The 22,807-nt window shown below is 47.4% G+C and overlaps 1 long non-coding RNA gene across 3 annotated transcripts; it reads right to left on the bottom strand.

Moving 5' to 3' along the window:
* Positions 1–1,091: 1,091 nt before the first annotated feature.
* Positions 1,092–19,426, bottom strand: LOC134738794 (uncharacterized). Of its 3 annotated transcripts, XR_010124856.1 has the most exons (4): positions 19,090–19,351; positions 5,270–6,181; positions 2,949–3,048; positions 1,092–2,631 (listed from the first exon to the last, which is right to left on the bottom strand). It is a non-coding gene; the product is annotated as an uncharacterized LOC134738794 (long non-coding RNA). The 3 variants fall into 3 exon arrangements; XR_010124858.1 differs by having other exon boundaries at positions 1,092–3,048; XR_010124857.1 differs by lacking the exons at positions 1,092–2,631; positions 2,949–3,048 and having other exon boundaries at positions 4,905–6,181; positions 19,090–19,426.
* Positions 19,427–22,807: the final 3,381 nt, after the last annotated feature.

Genomic DNA, 22,807 nt, shown 5'->3' with positions numbered 1-22,807 from the left:
GCCTCCCAGGTTCAAGCAATTCTCCTGCCTCAGCCTCTCGAGTAGCTGGGACTACAGGTGCACACCACCACGCCCGGCTAATTTGTGTATTTTTAGTAGAGATGGGAATTCGCTATGTTGGCCGGGCTGGCAATACATTTACTTAGTGGATCCATCCCCTTGAAAGTAACCAATCTTTTGCAGCTGTCACTGTCCACCCTTCCCATCTTCTTGGGAGGATGACCTCCTTACCCATCTTGGCCTCTGAAACCCATTATGGGCCCTGAGACTCCCGCTCCCCCACCGCAACCCCTCCAACCTCCTTCCAGATAGCTACTTGCTTGTGTTTAGGAGGAGAAGAGAAAAGAAAAGCTTAATGTGTTTAAAACATAATCAATTGTTTTGCTCATCTAGTTTCTACTTCTAAGCTCCTAGCTCTGCTTTCTGTTAAAAATACCAGATTCTGGCCAGGTGTGGTGGCTCATACCCATAATCCCAGCACTTTGTGAGGCCGAGGCGGGTGGATCTCTTGAAGTCAGGAGTTTGAGACCAGTCTGGCCAATATGGCGAAACCCCATCTCTACTAAAAATGCACACAAAATCGGCTGGGCATGGTGGCTCACGCCTGTAATCCCAGCACTTTGGGAGGTCGAGGCGGGCAGATCACCTTAGGTCAGGAGTTTGAGACCAGTCTGGCCAATATGGTGAAATGCTGTCTCTACTAAAAATACAAAAATTAGCTGGATGTGGTGGTGCACTCCTGTAGTCCCAGCTATTCAGGAGCCTGAGGCAGAAGAATTGCTTGAACCTGGGAGGCGGAGCTGGCAGTGAGCCAAGATTGTGCCATTGCACTCCAACCTGGGTGACAGAGTGAGACTCTGTCTCAAAAAAAAAAAAAAAAAAATCAGCCAGGCTTGGTGGTGTGCGCCTATAATCCCAGCTACTTGGGAGGCTGAGGCAGGAGAATCGCTTGAACCTGGGAAGCGGAGGCTGCAGTGAGCTGTGATTGTGCCACTGAACTCCAGCCTGGGCAACAGAGCGAGACTCTGTCTCTCTCTCTCTCTCTCACACACACACACAGCCAGATTCTGTGTAACTTATTAGACTGGACATGGCTTTAAAGTGTTTTTAATGACAGCTCACCAAAACAGAAGTGAGAGAAAGAAGAAAAAGGAGGAGGAGAAAGAAAGGGAAGAGAGAGTGAGAGGATTTAGCCGTATGAAAAGCCACAGAGGGGGAAAGTTACAAAATCTCTTTCCTGTATTTTTTCCAAGGTTTGATGTCTGAGGTCCATGCGTGAGAAATTGATTTCAGCCTCTTTTTCAGGACTTGCTGGGGACAAGGCAGGTGTGACAAGGGGCAGGGTGGATCTGCCTGAACTGGCCTTGCTGGTTTCTCTTCTTCCTGGGTTTGTGTGTTTTTAACGAAGGGCTTGTTTAATTTTAATTACATAAGCAAGACATGACTATTTTCTTGCTGTCAAACATTAAAAAAATACAGAGACAGCGAGAGAGAGAGAGAGAGCTCAAAAAGCCCTTTTGAGAAATGGTTGGTCAATCAGTTGCAGGTGAGGGTAATTGGGGTGCAATTTGGAAACGTCTCTCTAAATGACAAATGCAGATCGCTTCTGACTTGGCAGGTTTTTTTCTCAGGAATTTATCTCATATGTAGACATGGACGCCTGTGGCCGATGTCAGGTCTGCCCAAGGATGTTAATTGCAGTAGTGTTTGGAATAACAAAACATTAGGAATAACCTAAATGTTTATCAGGAGGGAACCGGTTATGCTTATGATGGTGTGCTCACACAGTTTGATGCTTTATGGGCATTATAAAAATAAAATGAGCCGGGCGCAGTGGTTCACGCTTGTAATCCCAGCACTTTGGGAGGCCGAGGTGGGTGGATCACCTGAGGTCAGGAGTTCGAGACCAGCCTGGCCAACATGGCGAAACCCCCTCTCTACTAAAAATACAAAAATTAGCTGGGCATGGTGGCGGGTGCCTGTAATCCCAGCGACTTGGGAGGCTGAGGCAGGAGAATCGCTTGAACTTGGGAGGTGGAGGTTGCGGTGAGCCAAGATCATGCCACTGCACTCTAGCCTAGGTGACAGAGGGAGACTCTGTCTCAAAAATAAATTAATTAATAAAATAAATAAAATGAGGCACGTCTATTTGTATTAATCTGGAAAGATCTTGAAAATAATGTTAAGTAAAATAAAAGATAAGATACAGAACAGTGTACCACTATTGTGTAAAAAAAAAAATCTGTGTGGAAATGCTTGCGTATGCCTAGAACATGTCAAGAAATACCCACAAGGTAATAAATACCATTGCCTCTGGAAAGGGAACTGGGTGCCCACGGGATGGAGGTGGGAGGAAACTTTTCCATCCTTCCCCTCTGTGTGATGTTGGAGGAGTCACATGTCTCCTCTGAGCCTCAGTTTCCCCATTTGGAAAGGGAGGGTCATAAAATGAGAGACTTGAGTTCTCCTTCCAGAGCCTGGCACACTGGAGATGCTTGTTGAAGAGAGGCTTTCCTGGCCGGGCGCGGTGGCTCACACCTGTAATTCTAGCACTTTGGGAGGCCGAAGTGGGAGGATCGCTTGAGCCCAGGAGTTCTAGATCAGTCTGGACAACATGGTGAAACCTCGTCTCTACAAAAAAAATACAAAAGTTAGCCAGGTATGTGGTGGCACGCGCCTGTAGTCCCAGCTACTCAGGAGGCTGGGGTGGGAGGATAGCTTGATCCCTGGGAGGTTGAGGCTGCAGTGAGCTGTGATCATGACATTGTACTCCAGCCTGGGTGACAGAGCAAGACCTTGTCTCAGAAACAAAACAAAACAAAAAACCCCACAAAAACCAAACCAAACCAACCAACCAACCAACCAACCAAACAAACAAAAAACAAGAACAAAGAGAGGCCCTCCTCCTACATCCATCCTCCTGGTCTGGGACTTCACAGGGAACTCACCCCAACTTTCTGCTTTTCCAGTGATAAAGAATCCAGTAGCAGTGACAGCCACTAGTCTATAGCCCATAGTGCAAGGGGATTTTTCCAACTCCCTGGCAATCTGTGGCAAGAAAGAGGAAAATCTTTTCCCACATCTCTTCACTCCCACCCACACCGTCGTTCTTGGGACCAACTGTGGGTTTTCCCTTCAGTATTCTCAGGAATCACTAGCATTCTCTCTTTACTGAGACCTCTGGGGGGAGTAGGATTGGACCACCAAGGGCTCACACTCACCCAGCCCAATGAATGACCATGTAGGAACCCATCTCTGCTCTCCTTGCAAGGAGCCCGATGGCCGGGGTTCAAATCCCTGCTCCTGCTCTAGCTTGTGACTTTGGACAAGCCCCATCATCTTTCTGTGCCTCAGTTTTCACATCTATAAAATGGCAATGGCTGGGTGTGGTGGCTCACACCTGTAATCCCAGCACTTTGGGAGGCCGAGGCAGTCAGATCACTTGAGGTCAGGAGTTTGAGACCAGCCTGCCCAACATGGTGGAACCCTGTCTCTACTAAAATACAAAAATTAGCCAGGCGTGGTGGTGCGCATCTGTAATCCCAGCTACTGGGGAGGCTGAGGCAGGAGAATCGCTTGAACCTGAGAGGCAGAGATTGCAATGAGTCAAGATTGCACCATTGCACTCCAGCCTGGGTGACAAGAGCGAGACTCCGTCTCAAAAATAATTAAATAAAACAAATGTGGTTGCTAGAAAAAGAAATGTTTTTTGAGACAGGTTCTCGTTCTGTCACCCAGGCTGGAGTACACTGGTGCAATCACAGCTCACTGCAGCCTCCACCTCCTGGGCTCAAGCAATCCTCCCACCCCAGCCTCCTGAGTAGCTGGGACTACAGGCATGTTCCACCATACCTGGCTAATTTTTGTATTTTTTTTGTAGATATGGGGTTTTGCTATGTTACCCAGACTGGTCTCGAGCTTCTGAGCTCAAATGATTCTCCCACCTCGGCCTTTCAAAGTGCTGGGATTACAATCATGCACCACTGTGCCTGGCCAGAAGATTTATTTTTAAAATTTATTTATTTTTCTTTTGAGATGGGGTCTTGCTTTGTCACCCAGGCTGGAGTGCAGTGGTGCGATCATGGCTCATGGTAACCTTGAACTCCTGGGCTCAAGAGATCCTCCTGTCTCAGGCTTCTGAGTAGATGGGACTACAGGTGTGCACACTGTGCCCAGGTAATTTTTAAAAGTTTTTTTGTAGAGAGGGACTCTCACTATGTTGCTCAGACTGGTCTTGAACTCCTGGCCTCAAGCAGTTCTTCCTCCTTGGCCTCTGAAAGTTCTGGGATTCCAGACATGAGCATGTTGTTTTGAGGCACTGAATTCTGGAGCTGTTTGTCACGGCAGCATAACTTAGCCAATCCTGACTGATACATTCCCTCATCTCCTTCCCTTGTTTTGCAATTGGAATCATTTGCAAACTGGTGAAGTCCTCCCACTCACTATAACCCTGTTGTGACTCCCCAGCACTCGCAGGGTAAGATTCCAATGCCCTACCATGGCTTAAAGCCCACACAGGAACTGGTGACTGCTGCATGCTTGCCTTTAACCCCTCCCTACCCTTTGCTTCCTTTCACATTCCAATGACACTGAACTTTTCAGTTCAGAAAAGTTTGAGCATCAAACTCTTCTGCTCACTCCCAGGCCTTTGCAGCTGCTGTTCCTTCTGCCTGGAATGCTTTTCCATTGTCCTTCCCTCTCTACCTGGCTGACACCTACTCTTTCTTTAAGACTCAGCTTAGATGTCCTCTCCATCAGGTAGCTTTCCTGACCACCAGTCTGGGTCACACGCCTCATTTGGGGCTTCCCCCATTATTGTTTTGATCACTTGGGATTGTTGCTATCTGGATGTATTGGTCCGTTCTCACACTGTTATAAAGATTCTACCTGAGGCTGGGTAATTGATAAAGAAAAGAGGTTTTTATTTTTTTTTAATTTATTATTTTTTTTTGAGACACAGTCTTGCTCTGTTGCCCAGGCTGGAGTGCAGTGGCACAATCTCGGCTCACTGCAATCTCCGCCTCTCGGGTTCAAGTGATTTTCCTGCCTCAGCCTCCTGAGTAGCTGGGATTACAGGCGTGTGCCACCATGCCCAGCTAATTTTTGTATTTTTTAGTAGAGATACAGTTTCACTATGTTGGTCAGGCTGATCTTGAACTCCTGACCTTGTGATCTGCCTGGCTCGGCCTCCCAAAATGCTGGGATTACAGGCATGAGCCATCATGCCTGGCCTTTAATTTTTTTTTTTTTTTTTGAGATAAGGTCTTACTCTGTTGCCCAGGCTGGAGCGCAGTGGAGAGAAGTTGGCTCAGTGTAACCTCCACCTCCTCAGTTCAAGCGATTCTCCTGCCTCAGCCTCCCAAGTAGCTGAGGTTACAGGTGTCCACCACCATGCCTGGCTAATTTTTGCATTTTCAGGAGAGATGGGTTTCACCATGTTGGCCAGGATGGTCTTGAACTCCTGACCTCAGATGATCTGCCTGCTTTGGCCTCCCAAAGTGCTGGAAGTACAGGTGTGAACCACTGCGCCTGGACTGAAAAGAGGTTTAATTGACTCACAATTCTGCATGGCTGAGGAGGACTCAGGAAACTTACAATTATGGCAGAAGGTCAAGGGAGAAGTAAGGCATGTCTTACATGACGGCAGCAGAGAAAGAGAGAGAGAGACAGAGAGAGAGAGAGCGCAAGGGAAACTGCCACTTTTAAACCTTCAGATCTCGTGAAACCTCCCTCATTATCACAAGAACAGCAAGTGAGAAACCGTCCCCATGACCCAATCACCTCCCACCCGGTCATTCCCTCACACATGGGGATTACAATTCGAGATGAGATTTGGGTGGGGACACGGAGCCAAACCATAACACTGGAAGATGTGTCTGTCTCTGCCCCTGGACTTTGAGTCTCCTGAGGAAAGGGCTGGGGCCATGTTGTCAGTACTACACACACAGCTCAGGGCTGGACACAGAGCAGGATTTCAATTACAGTTTGTCGAATGAATAGTGCATGACTTCAGACGTTAGGCAGATCTGTTAATCACAGGATTTCTGAGAAGCGAGGGTGCTGTCTCTTTCTCTTCTCTGCACTTTTTTCCTGACAGGCTTTCTTGAGAACTGAGACTTGACAGCTGGCACAGTTCGTTCCTGGAGGCCGGCTCTATGCTGCAGGGAAGCGGTTGTGGTTTCTGTGGAAAGTCCCAGAGCAATTAATTTCTTCTTGGTTCCTCCAACCAATCAATCCAATCCAAATTCCTTTGCTGACTCAACACTTTCCCAAATTTTTATTTTTACTTTTGCACAGACATTTAAAATGAATAATTTAAAACACAGAGAAGTTAAAATAATCTTACAGTGAACACTCATATATACCCATCACCTAGATTCTATTTGTATGATGATTATTATTATTTTTGAGACAGAGTCTCACTCTGTCACCCAGGCTGGAGTGCAGTGGTGCGATCTGGGCTCACTGCAACCTTCACCTCCCAGGTTCAAGCGATTCTCCTGCCTCAGCCTCCTGAGTAGCTGGGATTACAGGTGCCCACCACCACGCCTGGCTAATTTTTGTATTTTTAGTAAAGATGGGGTTTCACCATGTTGGCCAGGCTGGTCTGGAACTCCTGTTCTCAAGTGATTCACCCGCCTTGGCCTCCCAAAATGCTGGGATTACAGGGGTGAGCCACCGTGCCCAGCTCTATTTTTATTTTATCTTTGGACACAGGGTCTCACTCCCATAGCCCAGGCTGGAGTGCAGTGGTGCAATCTTGGCTCACTTCGGCCTCAACTTCTGTGGCTCAGGTGATCCTCCCACCTCAGCCTTCTGAGTAGTTGGGACTAGGGGCATGCGCCATCACACCTGGATAATTTTTTTTTTTTTTTTGTAGGGATAGGACTTCGCCCTGTTGCCCAGGCTGGTCTCGAACTCCTGTACTCAAGCCATCTGCCTGCCTTGGCCTCCCAAAGTGCTGGGATTACAGGCAGGAGCCACCGCGCCTGGCCCCATCACCTAGATTCTAAATTAATTAACATCTTACTCAACTTGCTTTATCAAGTATTTACCCACCTTTCCATCCATCTATCCATCACTCCTTCTTGCCTTTTTGATGCATTTCAAAGTAAGTTGAAATACATATTTATTTAGTTTTTCCTCTTCAGGTAAAATTTACATATGCTGAAGTGCACAAAACTTAAGCACATTGTTAGAGGAATTCTGACAAATGTACAAGCCCATGCCGCCGAAATCCTTATCTTGAATCAGAACATCACCATCACTCCAGAAGGTTCTCTCCCATCCCTTCCCAGTCAATCCCTGGGTTTCAGAGAGGAGTGTAGTGGGTGGGGTGGGAAGGGGAGGCAGAGGTTAGGCCTAGACCTTGAAGGGCCTCATAGTCCACAATAAGAAATACAATAACAATACAAGTAGAACACTATGCTGGATTTTTTTCTTTTTTCTTTTCTTCCCTTTTTTTTTGTTTTTGTTTTTGAGACAGGGTCTCAATCTGTTGCCCAGGCTGTAGTACAGTGGTACAATCATAGCTCACTGCAGCCTCAAACTCCTAGGCTCAAGCCATCCTCCCTCCTCAGCCTTGGAAATAACTGGAATTACAGGTGCATGCCACCATGCCAGGCTAATTAAAAAAATTTTTTTTTTTGGTAGAGATGAGTCTCATTATGTTGTCCAGGCTGGTCTCGAACTCTCGGCCTCAAGTGTTCTTCACGCCTCAGCCTCCCAAAGTGCTGGAATTACAGGTGTGAGCTGCTGTGCCCGGCCTATGCTGGATATTTTTTGTTTGCCTCTTCAGGTCCACTCTCTACCTCTCCCCACCATACTCCTGGGAGTCTGACCATACATACTTGAGATCAGCATGAACCACAATGAGCTTTCTAAACCTCTAGCTTTCTGCATCGGTTTGCCCAATGGGGAGACACTGGCAAGAAACTGGAGGGTGGGTATTTATTTCCCCGGCTCCCTTCTTGATGTGCGGTTGCCTTGGGCTGCCTGTATCTTTCTACCCACTGTCTCCACCCTTGTAAATAGACTCCTTTTTTTTTTTTTTTTTTTTAAGACAACAGTCTCTATCACCCAGGCTGGAGTGCTGTCAGTGGCGCCATCTTGTCTCACTGCAACCTCCGCCTCCTGGTTCAAGTAATTCTCCTACTTCAGCCTCCTGAGTAGCTGGGATTACAGGAGGGCACCACCATGCCTGGCTAATTTTTGTATTGTTAGTAGAGATGGAGTTTCACTATGTCGGCCAGGCTAGTCTCAAACTCCCGACTCAGATGATCTGCCAGCCTTGGCCTCCCAAAATGCTGGGATTACAGGCGTGAGCCAGCGTGCTCGGCTCGATACTTACTTTTAATTACATGTAGATTAAGGGGCGGTTTACACAGAAATTTCTAGGGAGGGGGTAATGACTTTTGGCTTGTGGGGTTATTGACATGGAAAGGGGCAGTAACGCCCAGGTGTTGCAATGGCAACGGTAAACTGACATGGCACACTGGTGGGCGTGTACTACGGGAAACTGCTTAGCTAGTCCTCAATTTGGTCCCATACCCAAGTCCCACCTCTGGAGGTGAGTCCAGCCTCCTACCTCAACAACAGTGGCATTGGCCAGGCGCGGTGGCTCACGCCTGTAATCCTAGCACTTTGGGAGGCCAAGGCAGGCAGATCTCTTGAAATCAGGAGTTCGAGACCAGCCTGGCCAACATGGTGAAAACCCATCTCTACTAAAAATACAAAAAAAATTAGCCAGGCCTGGTGGCGGGTGCCTGTAATCCCAGCTACTCGAGAGGCTGAGGCAGGAGAATCGCTTGAGGTGGAGGTTGCAGTGAGCCGAGACCATGCCGCTGCACTCCTGCCTGGGCAACAGAGTGATACTCTGTCTCAACTCCCCCCCACAAAAAAACAAAACAAAAAAGCCCCCCAAGCCCCAGAAAAACAAACAAACAAAAAACTGGCATCTTGGCGGGGCGCAGTGGCTCATGCCTGTAATCCCAGCACTATGCAAGGCTGAGGTGAGAGGATCACTTGAGCCCATGAGTTTGCCCAGCTTGGGCAATATAGTGAGACCGCATCTCTGCTAAAAATACAAAAATTAGCTGACTGGTATGCACCTGTGGTCTCAGCTACTAGGGAGGTTGAGAGCTCACCTAGCAAGCTAAAGTGCAGTAAGATAATCCAGAATGCAAGTACCACTCTAGTGACAACCATCATCACTAGTGTCATCAAGGGCACTTCATATAAAAGTGCCAGTGTGCATCAGGGATAAGAGTGAGACAACATCCACTGGTTCACAGTGAACTGATGAAACAAGAACAGCAATTAGGAATTTATTAGGATCAACAGGACTATCCTAAATATTAGCAGTAAATTAGCACATCACAAGAAACTCATGAACATGGGTTAACAAAATGAACCACTGACAAGCCAACTTCTCTGTGTCAAAAGGTGGGAGGTTCACTTGAGCCCAGGATGACGAGGCTGCAGAGAGCCGAGATTGCGCCACTGCACTCCAGCCTGGGTGACAGAGCGAGACCCTGCCTCAAAACAAAAACAGTGGCACCTTAACTGTTAATTATGTGAGCAACTAGGAACTCCTGCAGGGTTTTCACCCTAGAAGTCAGATTGGTGTTTTCCACGCGCCCTCTGGCGGTTTGGAGCAGCAATGTCAGCTAAGCATCAGCATCCAGCCCTGGCTGGACTCTCGGGAAGTACTACTGCTATTTGGCAAATGCACTTGCACCAACATTCAGCTAAATCTGCAGCAGAGACAGTGACAAAGCTCTGTCTGGGTTTCCAGGACATCTTCTCAGAGGTCGTGATGGATAAGACCAGGAGCGGGATCTTAAATAATAAGGAGCACGTGCAGAGGCCTGAGCGAACATTCCTTGTGTCGGGAACTGGGTGCAGCTTCCTGGGAGGGAGCAGGGAGATGAGGTTGGAGAATTAGGTCAGGCCCATTTGGGAAAGAACCTTGGCATTGGGACTTTGTCCTGTAAACCAGTTTGGAGACTGTGAACCAGCAAGCTTCAAAGACAAAATTGGAGGGTCAAGCATTAAGGATGTCAACTTTTTATTTTGTTAGTAGGGACTTAAAAAACAACTATTCTTATTCATTCTAAAAGCTTTTAATGAACACCTACTGTGTGTTAGGGAACGTTCTGGGCAGGATTGGAGTCTGCGTTGCTCACTGTTGTACCCTCAGAGTCTAGAGTCATGGAAAGGCCCCAAAAGAAGGGACGAATGAAATGAAAGATCATTGCTGAAGCAAGGTCAGGGCAGAGATGAACTGCCAGGGGTGAGTCCAAGCTGGGTGAGATTGTGGATGAGTTTGGAGACACAAAAGAATAAAGGTGAAAGTGCTTAGTCCGGCCAGGCGTGGTGGCTCACGCCTGTAATCCCAGCACTTTGGGAGGCCGAGGCAGGCGGATCGTGAGGTCAGGATTTCGAGACCAGCCTGGCCAACATGGTGAAACCCGATCTCTAATAAAAATACAAAAATTAGCCAAGTGTGGTGGCAGGTGCCTGTAATCCCAGCCCCTCGGGAGGCTGAGGCAAGATAATTGCTTGAACCCGGGAGGTGGAGGTTGCAGCAAGCCAAGATTGCCCCACTGCACTCCAGCCTGGTGACAGAGCAAGACTCTGTTCTGTCTCAAAAAAAAAAAAAAAAAAAGAGAAAGTGTTCAGTCCTTGAACTGTCAAAAGACAAAAGCACAACAAATTTGCTTATAGATTCCTTCCCACCTCAGCCTCCCAAATAGCTGGGATTACAAGCATGCACCATCATGCCTGTCTAATTTTTGTATCTTTACAAAAGATACATGTTGGCCAGGCTGGTCTCGAATTCCTGACCTCAAGTGATCCACCTGCCTTGGCCTCCCAAAGTGCTGGGATTACAGGCGTGAGCCACTGTGCCCAGCCTGCTTAAAGATCTTAACTGGTTATTATTTGTGATTTTACAATTGGGCAACATCGAATTATAAGAGACAGAATGAGTGTTCTGATGAGTCGAGCAAAAGAGGTTGGTTTTATAGACAGGGCAGAGACTGCAGAAACAGAGAAGAAAAAGTGGATTGGCCATTTCAAAATTACTTTCCTTGTAAAGGTTAAAGGACAGGGAGTTTCCTTATCATGCAGGCTAAAACTGGCCTGCTTGGGGACTTGGCTATTATCTTTCACTCTCCTGATTTCTTGGAAGGTCAGATAAACAATTGAGTTTTGGCTTGGTGATGTGGAAGTTAGCACGAGTGACTCCATTGTGGTTTGGTCTGTTGGGCTTTGCGCAGAAGCTTGGTCCAAACTAGTGGCCTCTGGTAAATTTCATTTAACAATATTATTATTAGTTTTTTTCTTTCTTTAAACAGGGCCTCACTCTGTCACCCAGGTTGGAGTGCAGTGGCGTGATCGTAGCTAACTGCAGTCTTGACCTCCCAGGCTCAAGCCATCTTCCCAGTTCAGCCTGGAGAGTAGCTGGGATTACAGGTGTGTGCCACCACATCTGTCTAATTTCTTGTAGAGATGGGGTCTCACTTTGTTGCCCAGGTTGGTCTTGAACTCCTGGGCTCAAGCAATTCTCCCGCCTTGGCCTTCCAAAGCATTGGGATTACAGGCATGAGTCACCATGCCTGGCCAAGAATGATTAACTTTTGAAACACTCCAGTGGCTTCTCTTCTCATTTAGCGGAAGCACTATGCCCTTGGCATGCCCACAGGCTCCACAGGGTCTGGCCCTGACCGCTGTGCCGGCCGCACCTCCTTGCACTACCCACTGCCTGCTCCACTGCAGCCACGCAGGTCTCCTGGATGAGCCTTAGCCACAGAGACCCATTCCCTTCTCAGAACCTTTGCAGTTGTTGTTCCTTCTGCCTGCAGTGCCCATCCTGCATTTACCAACAGCTATGCGACAAACACTCATGGCACCAAGCACAGTTCTGAGCTGTGAGAGGAAAATAAATATTGGGGCCCCCAAATCACCAAAGCTAAAGGGAAAAGTCAAGCTGGGAACAGCTTAGGGCGAACCTGCCTCCCATTCTATTCAAAGTCACCCTTCTGCTCACTGAGATAAATGCATATCTCATTGCCCCATTTGGAGAGGCTAATCAGAAACTCTAAAGAATGCAACTACCAGCATGGTGGCTTATGCCTGTAATCCTAGCACTTTGGGAGTTCGAGGCGGATGGTTCACCTGAGGTCAGGGGTTCGAGACCAGCCTGGCCAACATAGCGAAACCCCCGTCTATACTAAAAATGCAAAAATTAGCCAGGCGTGGTGGTGGGTGCCTGTAATCCCAGTTACTCGGGAGGCTGAGACATGAGAATAGCTTGAACCCGGGAGGCGGAGATTGCAGTGAGCCAAGATCCCACCATTGTACTCCAGCCTGGATGACAGACTGAGACTCCGCCTCAACAACAACAACAACAACAAATTAGCTGGGCAGGGTGGCACGTGCCTGTAATCCCAGTTACTCTGGAGGCTGAGGTAGAAGAATCACTTGAACCTAGCAGGCAGAGGTTGCAGTGAGACGAGATTGCGCCACTACACTCCAGCCTGGGGCAACAGAGCAAGACTCTGTCTCAAAAAAAAAAAAAAAAAAAAAGAATGCAACCGGCTGGGCGCAATGGCTCGTGCATGTAATCCCAGCACTTTGAGAGGCCGAGGCTGGCAGATCACCTGAGGTCAGGAGTTCAAGACCAGCCTGGCTGACATGGTAAAACCCTTGCTCTACTAAAACATACAAAAATTAGCTGGGTGTGGTGGCGGGCACCTGGAATCCCAGCTACTTGGGAGGCTGAGGCAGGAGAATCGCTTGAACCCAGGAAGTGGAGGTTGCAGTGAGCCGAGATAGCGCCTCTGTACTCCAGCCTGGGTGACAGAGTGAGACTCCATTTCAAAAAAATGAATGCAACCACTTCTCTCTTATCTACCTATGATCTGGAAGCCCCCTCTTTGCTTCCAGTTTCCTGCCTTCACCTCGAGTTGTCCCACCTTTCTGGACTGAACCAATGTACATCTTACACCTACTGATTGATGTCTCATGTCTTCCTAAAATGTATAAAACCAAGCTGTGCCCCTACCACCTTGGGCATGTGTCGTCAGGACCTCCTGAGGCTGTGTCATGTGCGTGCATTCTCAACCTTGGTCTCCTAATTAACTTTCTGAATTAACTGAGACCTGTCTCAGATTTTCGGGGTTCACAGAGCAATTTATAAACCTTAACCCCGGTGATATGGTTTGGCTCTGTGTCACCCCCAAACCTCATCTCAAATTGTAATCCCCACATGTGGAGGAACCTGGTGGGAGGTGATTCGATCTTGGGGGTGGTTTCCCCCATGAGGTTCTCATGATTGTGAGGGAGTTCTCATGAGATCTGATGGTTTATAAGTGGCTGTTTCCCCTGCACTGTCTCTCCTGCCACCTTGTGAAGAAGGTGCTTGCTTCCCCTTCCCCTTCTACCGTGAGTGTAAGTTTCCTGAGGCTTCCCCAGCAATGTGGAACTGCGGGTCAATTAAACCTCTTTTGTTTATAAATTACCCAGTCTCAGGTAGTATCTTTTTTTTTGAGACGGAGTTTCCCTCTTGTTGCCCAGGCTGGAGTGCAGTGGTGTGATCTCGGCTCACAACCTCTGCCTCCTGGGTTCAAGTGATTCTCCTGCCTCAGCCTCCTGAGTAGCTAGGATTACAGGTTCCTGCCACCACGCCTGGGTTTTTTTCTTTTTTTGTATTTTTAGTAGAGACGGGTTTTCATCATGTTGGCCAGGCTGGTCTTGAAGTCCTGACATCAGGTGATCTACCCACCTCGGCCTCCCAAAGTGTAGGGATTACAGGCATGAGCCACCTTGTCCGGCCAGTATTTTTATAGCAGGCAGTATCTTTATAGCAGTGTGAGAATGGAGTAATACACCCTTTAATCTTTTCTTCACTTCCTTCAACACTAATGATTTTTGTGAACATTTATCTACTAACATATATTTAACATGATCTTTTTTTAAATTTTTTTTGTGAGAGGGGGTCTTGCTCTGTCACCCAGGCTGGGATGCAGTGGTGTGATCGCAGCTCACGGCAGCCTTGACCTCCTAGGCTTAGGCAATCCTTCTGCCTTAGCTTTCCAAGTAGCTGGGACCACAAGTGTGCACCACCATGGCTAGCTAATTTTTAGATTTTTTTTTTTTTTTTTTGAGACAGAGTCTCGCTCTGTCACCAGGCTGGAGTGCAGTGGTGCCATCTTGGCTCACTGCAACCTCTGCCTCCCAGGTTCAAGCAATTCCCTTGCCTCAGCCTCCCGAGTAGCTGGGATTACAGGTGTGTGCCACCATGCCTGGCTAATTTTTATATTCGTAGTAGAGATGGGGTTTCATTATATGTTGACCAGGCTGGTCTCAAACTCCTGACCTCAGGTGATCCACCTGCCTCAGCCTCCCAAAGTCCTGGAATTACAGGCGTGAGCCACCACACTCGGCCTTTTTAAATCACATAAATAATACACAGGCTCAATCCTGCTTTAGAAATTCAAATGTAGAGTCAACCATGAAAGTTTCCCTTGTCAAGATTTCCTGGCAGCTCCTCTTCCATTCTACTTAGGACCCTGGAATGGGGAGACGCTGCATTTTGGAGGTAAAAATTCCAAGAGTAAAGTGAAAGCTAGCACTTACTGAGCAGTCCCCGTGGCGCAGGCACATATGAACTTTTGAAGGTTATCAGAATCAAAATGGAGTCACTCATGTTAAAAAAAAGAAAAAGAAAAAGAAAAAAAAGCTCTGACCAACAGAGAGAGGGAAAGCCATGGAGAGAGGGTTCTCATACTTGTATGCCTGATCACAAAAACTATCACAAAAAAACTGCAAAAAACACAATTTCACACAGAGACCATTGCAAACTTACACAGAAAAATACTTCTGCAAGGACATTTGCCCAGCAACTGCCTGTCCAACCCCAGACTGGCATCATCTTTGTGATTCATTTTTCTAGCCAAAGTTGATTATTTCAAAACCATTATGTAATTCTCCTCATTTTTTTTTAAACCTTTGTCTTCTTTTACCTCCTTGAATATGTATAACACTCCTATTCCCATTGCAATTCTCTGTTCTTGAATAAACTTTTTTTTTTTTTTTTTTTTTTTGAGATGTAGTTTCACTCTTTCGCCCATGCTGGAGTGCAGTGGTGTGATCTTGGTTCACTGCAACCTCCACCCCCCGGGTTCAACTGATTCTCCTGCCTCGGCCTCCCTAGCAGCTGGGATTACACGCACCCGCCACGATGCCTGGCTAATTTTTGTATTTTTAGTAGAGATGAGGCTTTGCCATGTTGGTCAGGTTTGTCTCGAACTCCTGACCTAAAGTGATCCACCCGCCTCGGCCTCCCAAAGTGCTAGGATTACAGACGTGAGCCACGTCGCCCAACCAATGTTTGTTTCTTTTAGAGAGCCTCTCACTGTTTGTTATCTAGGTTGACAACTAATTTAATCACAATAAAATCCACACTCCAAGCTAGGAGTGGCCTGTGCCTGTAGTCTCAGCTACTTGGGTGGCTAAGACAGGAGAATAGCTTGAGCCCAGGAGGTTGAGGCTGCAGTGAGCCATGATTGTGCCACTATACTCCAGCCTGGGCAATAGAGCAAGACCCTGGCTTAAAAAAAAAAAAAAAGGCCGGACACGGTGGCTCACACCTGTAATCTCAGCACTTTGGGAGGCCAAGGTGGGTGGATCACTTGCGTTCAGGAGTTCGAGACCAGCCTAGGCAATATGGCAAAACCCTGTCTCTACTAAAAATACAAAAAATTAGCCGGGCATGGTGGTGCATGCCTGTAATCCCAGCTACTCTGGAGGCTGAGGCAGGAGAATCACTTGAACCCAGGAGATGGAGGTTGCAGTGAGCCAAGATCGTGCCACTGCACTCCAGCCTGGGTGACAGAGCAAGACTCTGTCTCTAAACAAAAACATAAACAAATAAAAAACTTCCTAAATCCATTATCCCCATACTCTGATCTGTGCCTGCCTCTTAGATGCCACCTCCTGCCATTCTTCCACTTGCCTCTTCTGGCCAGCCTTCTTTCCATTGCTCACACACACCAATCTCATGCCCACTTCTGCACCTTGGCACCACCGTTCCCTCTGCTGGGAAAACCTCCCTCATGGTCTCTTCATTCACGTGTGGCTGGGATGTCATCTCCTTTTGGTGGGCGTCCCTGACTACCTTATCGAAAGCAGTATCTCCTCTCCCCATCACAGCCTCCATCCTTCAGTCAGCTGTGCGTCTCTTCAGAGCACTTACTTCTCTCTACCTGACTTCATATCGTAGATCTGTTTGCTTTTTATGCATATGGAACTTTCTCTTGGTCACTGTTTTGGTTTTTTATAGACAGGGTTTTGCTCTGTTGCCCAGGCTGGAATGCAGTGGTGTGATCATAGCTCACTTTAGCCTCAATCTCTTGGGCTTAGGTGATCCTCTCACCTTGACCTCCCAAAGTGCTGGAACTATAGGCATGAGCTACCATCCCTGGCTAATTTTTAATCTTTTTTCTTCTTTTTGAGATGGAGTTTCGCTCTTGTCACCCAGGCTGGAGTGCAATGGCGAGATCTCGGCTCACCGCAACCTTGGCCTCCCGGGTTCTTAATATTTTTTTTTTTTTTTTTTTTTTTAGAGATGAGGTCTTGCTGTGTTGCACAGGCTGGCTTTCAATTCCTAGGCTCAATCAATCCTCCCACTTTGGCCTCCCAAAGTGCTGGGGTTACAGGTGTGAGCCATCATGCTCAGTCTGTCTTGGTCATTGTTGTCTCTTTCTCACGCAGAGCAAGAGGAACCCCATAAACTGTTAGCTCCTGAATGATGGAACCATCTTGTTGGGTTAGACCTGCTCTTATCCCATTTTATAGATGAGAGATCTAAGGCTCAGGGAGGTTAAGTCACTCAGCTGACAGATAATGGAGATGGGTTTCAAATCCAAGCAGGCTAGCTTCAGGATTTGGCTGAGCAGCTGCAGGTTTCTTGTATTGGTTAGTTACAATAATGCTGTGTAACAAACCACCCCAAAGCTCAGTAGCATGTTTTTTTAGCTTCTGAGTTTGTGGGTAGGCCATTTAGCTAGGCTTCGCTGGATGGTTCTTCTGGGCTCATCTGTACCTTCTCATATGTCTGGAACTCAGCTGTCAGCTATTCTAGGTTGGTCTTGTCTGCGATGACTGGGTTGGTTGGTCTCTGTGAGGCTTTTGTTTTCCAATAGGCTAGCTTGGGTTTCTTCTCACAGAGGAACAAAATTACAAGTGGCCAGGTGTGGTGGCTCACTCCTGTAATACCAGCATTTTAGGCAGCCAAGACCAGAGGATTGGTTGAGTCTAGCAGTTCCAGACAAGCCTGGGCAACATAGCAAGACCCGATCTCTACAAAAAATTTAAAAATTAGCCAGGTGTGATGCTGTGTGCCTGTACTCCCTGCTACTTGAGAGGCTGAGATGGGAGGATCGCTTGAGCCAGGGAGCTCGAGCTTGAAGTGGGCTATGATTGTGCCACCACACCCCAGCCTGGGCAACAGAGTAAGACCCTGACCCCCCACCCCAAAACAAAATCCCCACAAAAGTACAAGTGGAAATGTGCAAAGACTATTTGCACTCCTCTCAGTGGAGGCCCAGGCTTGAAACTGGCACGCTGTCACTCCAACCTAATTCTGTTGGTAAAAGTAAGTTGCATGATGTTCTGTGGTGAGCAGGTCTATGCAAACCTATCCCAAAGGCCCAGGGCGCTGAGAGGCCCATACATCCAGTTTCTTAGGAAGAAACATTTCACAGGGATTTACAAACATAAGCAATGTCTCAGGCGGCCATGAGATGGTGGATCCCTGCACCTGCTCTACAGAAATTATCCTTTTATATAGCAAGCTTTTAGGCTAAAACATGTGTAGCTGGTCATGTCTCAGATGTTCTTGCTGAAACACGTGACCCCTGGGAGGTTGGATGAGCACCTTTTTGAGGGGTTGTCTCTGCTACAGGCATTGTTTAAAGAGCTTGTTGCAGGGCACCTTGGTAGATGGAGGTCAGGCACTTGGTTTCTTAAGTCACCCACTTGGCTGTCTTCCAAGTGCACTTTCCTTTCCTTACTGTTATATAGCTTTTTTTAAAATTTTTTATTTATTATTATGATTTTTTGACTTAGTTTCGCTCCTGTTGCCCAGGCTGGGGTGCAATGGCACAGTCTTGGCTGCAACCTCCGCCTCCTAGGTTCAAGCAATTCTCCTGCCTCGGCCTCTGGAGTAGCTGGGATTACAGGCACCTGCCACCATGCCCAGCTAATTTTTTTGTATTTTTAGTAGAAACAGGGTTTCACCATGTTGGCCAGGCTGGCCTCGAACTCTGGACCTCATGATCCGCCCGCCTCGGCCTCCCAAAGTGCTGGGATTACAGGCCTGAGCCACTGCCCCTGGCCTGTTCTAAAGCTTTTTAATAAGCTTCCAACCTTGCTCTGAAATTTGCCTTGGCCTCTTTTTCTGCCTTATGCCCTTCAGTTGAATTCTTTCTTCTGAGGAGGCAAGAATTGAGGTTGCTGCAGACCTGTCTGGATTTGTGGCAGGTAACTCAGACACCTTCCACTGGTAACATATTCGATGCCACGTGACTCGGATGGTAAGGGATGTCTATGCCTCGCCTTCTTCCCCTGGAGGCATCCAACCCCCCTTCATGGTTTTTCTTCTGCTCTCTCTCTCTTTTTCTTTCCTGCTTACTAACCAATCCTCAGAACAATTCCTCTTGGCCATAAGTGACTCTGCTCCCCCATGGCTCACAGGGGTGGGAAGGACCTTAGGGTCCGCACTGAGAAGGCTGGAGGCACTAAATGGCCCTCCTTGACAAGAGGCTTGCAAGAGAGGTGAGACTAAGGTCTAAAAAGCATGCAATGTCTGGGGTTTCCTCTGCTTTTCAACTAAAATCCGCTCTTTTCCAAAAACCTGCACTGCTCATACTCCTGTTTTCTCTATGTGTGTTCTAAAATGGCTTTGCACACCCGCTGGACTGTCCACCTTGGGGGAAGTCTGCCTCTTTGCTAACACTTTGCATGCAAAACGAAAACAAAAACAAAAACAAGAAAAAGAAAGAAAGAAAGAAAAAAGAGCACCTTGGTATGTGGGGGTCAAACATCGATCATCATGGCGGTTTTGCTTCAAGATGGCGTCACTCTTGGACATGCAACAGGCTGCTTTCCCATACGTGGCCAAGCCCGGAGTCCTCTCATCAGCTCAACGTTCTTGGGCTCTGCTTCCAGGTAGGAGAGTCAGAGGCCGTTTAGGGGAGGACCTCAGGGAGCTCCCTTGTATGGCTTCTTTAAAGGACACTCCCAGGTTCAGGATGCACAGGGTTTTGGCGGCGGGGGCCGGGATGGAGGCGGCGGGGGGTACGGGGTGGGGAGAACGGAAATGAAGTAGGAGAGAGTAGTCAAGCAAAGAAGCTGTCGTGTCTGCATTTGTCATTTGGGTGTGGTTGTCTAGAGGAAGTTGGCAGGAAGCTTTGAAGGCATTCACATTTGCTGGTTGATGAGAAGTGAATGATTTGACGTTACTTGCTCTTAGTCATTGCATTATTTGCTCTTAGTCACTGCATTATCAGTTTTGTTTTTTTTAAAATATATGTATGTATGTATTTATGTATCTTTTCATCTACTACGAACTTTTCATTATATGTCTATGTTTTCTTAATTAATCTTAATCTTTCTTAATCTTAAAATGAAGATTTGCCTTTAGATCCATTAAGCATTGATTTGTAAATAAAGGTGCAGATAGTGAGGGTTTCATGCATCCCAAGACCTTTGGAGCTCATTTCAAAATCTTTTCTCATGTGCGCCTCATAGACCTGGATTCCACCCTGGTTCCATGTACCTGATTTGCAGAAGCCACTTAATTGTCACGACAGCTCTATGAAGCCAGACTGTGATTATCGCCATTTTATAAGCCAGGGAAATTTAGTGGTTTGTACAGACCAGTTTCCCAGGATTCTGGCTGCTTGTAAAAAATAACCAGACCCAGATGATTCCAGATGATTTCCCTCAGCACTGATGATTTCCCTGAGTAGAATGGGCTGGCTGGGCTGTCACCGGCAGATTAGAGACAGCTGTCTTGGCATGAGGGCCTGAGCCAGGGATCCCAGCTGAGTCTCATCTCTCCAGCATCACAGTAGAGGGCTGGTCTTGTCTGCAGCTGTCATTCTTACAGTTACTGTGGGTGTGGGTGTGGGTGTTTCCTGGTTCCTGGTCTCCTGGAGTAACCTCCCTACCCTCAGGGCTCTGGGGCTGGGAGTGCCTTATATCTATAATAGCAACGATGCTTTTACAGTTGGTGAACCCCAATACGTAGATAGACAGATGGATATATAACTCAAACTCTCGGACAAGCATCTTTCAACCTTCCTTCTGAGTCATCATTAAGGACCTTTGGGTTTTTTCCCCTGTAGAGGCAATATTTGAGAGATTTATTGTTCCTGAGGATGCATTTGGAATGTTGATTAATCGCCCAGGCTGGAGTGCACTGGTACCATCATGGCTCACCTCAGCCTCGACCTGCTGGGCTCAAGTGATCCTCCTGCCTCAGCCTCCTAAGTAGCTGAGACTACAGGCATGCACCACCATGCCCAGCTAATTTTTAAAATTATTTTTATTTTATTTATTTAAAAAAATAGAAATGGGGTCTCGCTGTGTTACCCAGACTGGTCTTGAACTCCTAGGCTCAAGCAATACTCCTGCCTTGGCCTCCCAAAGTGCTGGGATTACAGGCATGAGCCATTATGCCTGGCTAATTTTAAAATTTTTTTCTAGAGATGGGGGTCTCACTATGTTGCCCCGGTTGGTCTTGAAATCCTGGGCTCAAGCAATCCTGCTGCTTCTGCTTCCCAAAATGCTGGGATTACAGGCATGAGCTACCATGCCCAGCCCTAATAAGCATTTATTGCTTTATTTATTGATGTGGACCGGGGCTGCTGTAGTCATCTGGAAGTTAAATTGGGGCTGGAGGATCTGCTTCTAAGATGGCTCCTTTACATGACTGGCAGGCTGTGCCTGCTGTTGGTAGAAGGCTTCAGTTCCTCAGCCCCATTGGCCTTTCTGAAGGCTGCCTCGTAGGGTCCAGCCCTACAGGGCTTAGCAGGTGTTCTCCTCGTGTGCAGACAGGAGAGATTGTAATAAATAAAGACACAAGACAAAGAGAAAAAGAGAAAACAGCTGGGCCCGGGGGACCACTACCATCAAGACGCGGAGACCGGTAGTGGCCCCGAACGGCTGGGCTCGCTGATATTTATTGCATACAAGACAAGGGGGCAGGGTAAGGAGGGTGAATCTTCTAAGTGATTGACAAGGTGAAGCAAGTCACGTGATCATAGGACAGGGGGCCCTTCCCTTTTGGGTAGCTGAAGCAGAGAGAGAAGGCAGCATACATCAGCATTTTCTTCTCTGCGCTTATAAGAAAGATCAAAGACTTTAAGACTTTCACTATTTCTTCTACCGTTATCTACTACGAACTTCAAAGAGGAACCAGGAGTGCTGGAGGAGCATGAAAGTGGACAAGGAGCGTGACCATTGACGCACAGTGCCACAGGGAGGTGATTAGGCTTCCAGATGACTGCGGGCAGGCCTGGATAATATCCAGCCTTCCACAAGAAGCTGGTGGAGCAGAGTGTTCCCTGACTCCTCCAAGGAAAGGAGACTCCCTTTTGTGGTCTGCTAAGTAATGGGTGCCTTCCCAGACACTGGCGTTACCGCTTGACCAAGGAGACCTCAAGCGGCCCTTATGCGGGCATGACAGAAGGCTCACCTCTTGCCTTCTAGGTCACTTCTGACAATGTCCCTTTAGCACCTGACCCTATACCAGCTGGTTATTCCTAGGTTATATTAGCAATGCAACAAAGTAATATTAAAAGCTAATGATTCATAATGTTTATAATAATGATTGATAATGTCCATGATCATTTCTATATTTAATTTGCATCATGACTATTCTTATTCTAACTATTTTCTTTATTATACTGAAACAGTTTGTGCCTTCAGTCTCCTGCCTTGGCACCTAGGTAATCCTCTGCCCACACCTGTTTAGTTGACTTGAGACAGTACAGATCCAGCAAAGTGGCTGACATCTACATATGCCAAAAGCATGGCCTCAATGAGGACAAATTTTTCCAAATTTCCTGGAGGGACTTTCCAGAGAATCTCAAGAAGTTTCCAGAAAGCTAAGATGTGTTTCCAGGGCTCTGTGAAGGAGGAAGTTGGTTCCTTTTCAGGGTGTTGTGTGTCCCCACTGGGGTCAAAACCCCGGGAATCCCCGACCTGTGCCATGTCTTTTAAAATTTTCAGGCCAACATTCTTCTGGGGGAACCCAAACCCTGCCTGGGGAGTAACTTGAAGCATCTCAGTTCTCAAATTGCCCCCTGCTCACCCCTAAAAGGAGACCACACAGAGCTCCACCAACCTTGAGGCAGGTATGTATGTGGAGGGAGAAGAGCGGGAAGAGATTCAGAGCAGTGTTTCTTTATTCTCTCTTCTTCTTTAGATTTATTTATTTGTTTGTTTGTTTGTTTATTTGACAGAGTCTCACTCTGTCACCCAGGCGGGAGAGCAGTGGCGGGATCTCGGCTCACTGCAACCTCCCTGTCCTGGGTTCAAGCGATTCTCATGCCTCAGCCTTCGAGTAGCTGGGATTATAGGTACGCGCCACCATACCTGGCGAATTTTTGCATTTTTAGGACAGACCGGGTTTCACCGTGTTGGCTTAGCTGATCTTGAACTCCTGACCTCAAGTGATCCACCCAACTCGGTCTCCCGAAGTGGTGGGATTACAGGTGTGAGCCACGGCACC

This window comes from Pongo pygmaeus, chromosome 20 (assembly GCF_028885625.2).
Source record: "Pongo pygmaeus isolate AG05252 chromosome 20, NHGRI_mPonPyg2-v2.0_pri, whole genome shotgun sequence".
Lineage (NCBI taxonomy): Eukaryota > Metazoa > Chordata > Mammalia > Primates > Hominidae > Pongo > Pongo pygmaeus.
Note: the sequence above shows the minus strand (reverse complement) of the source record. Positions and strands in the feature narration are given on the sequence as shown.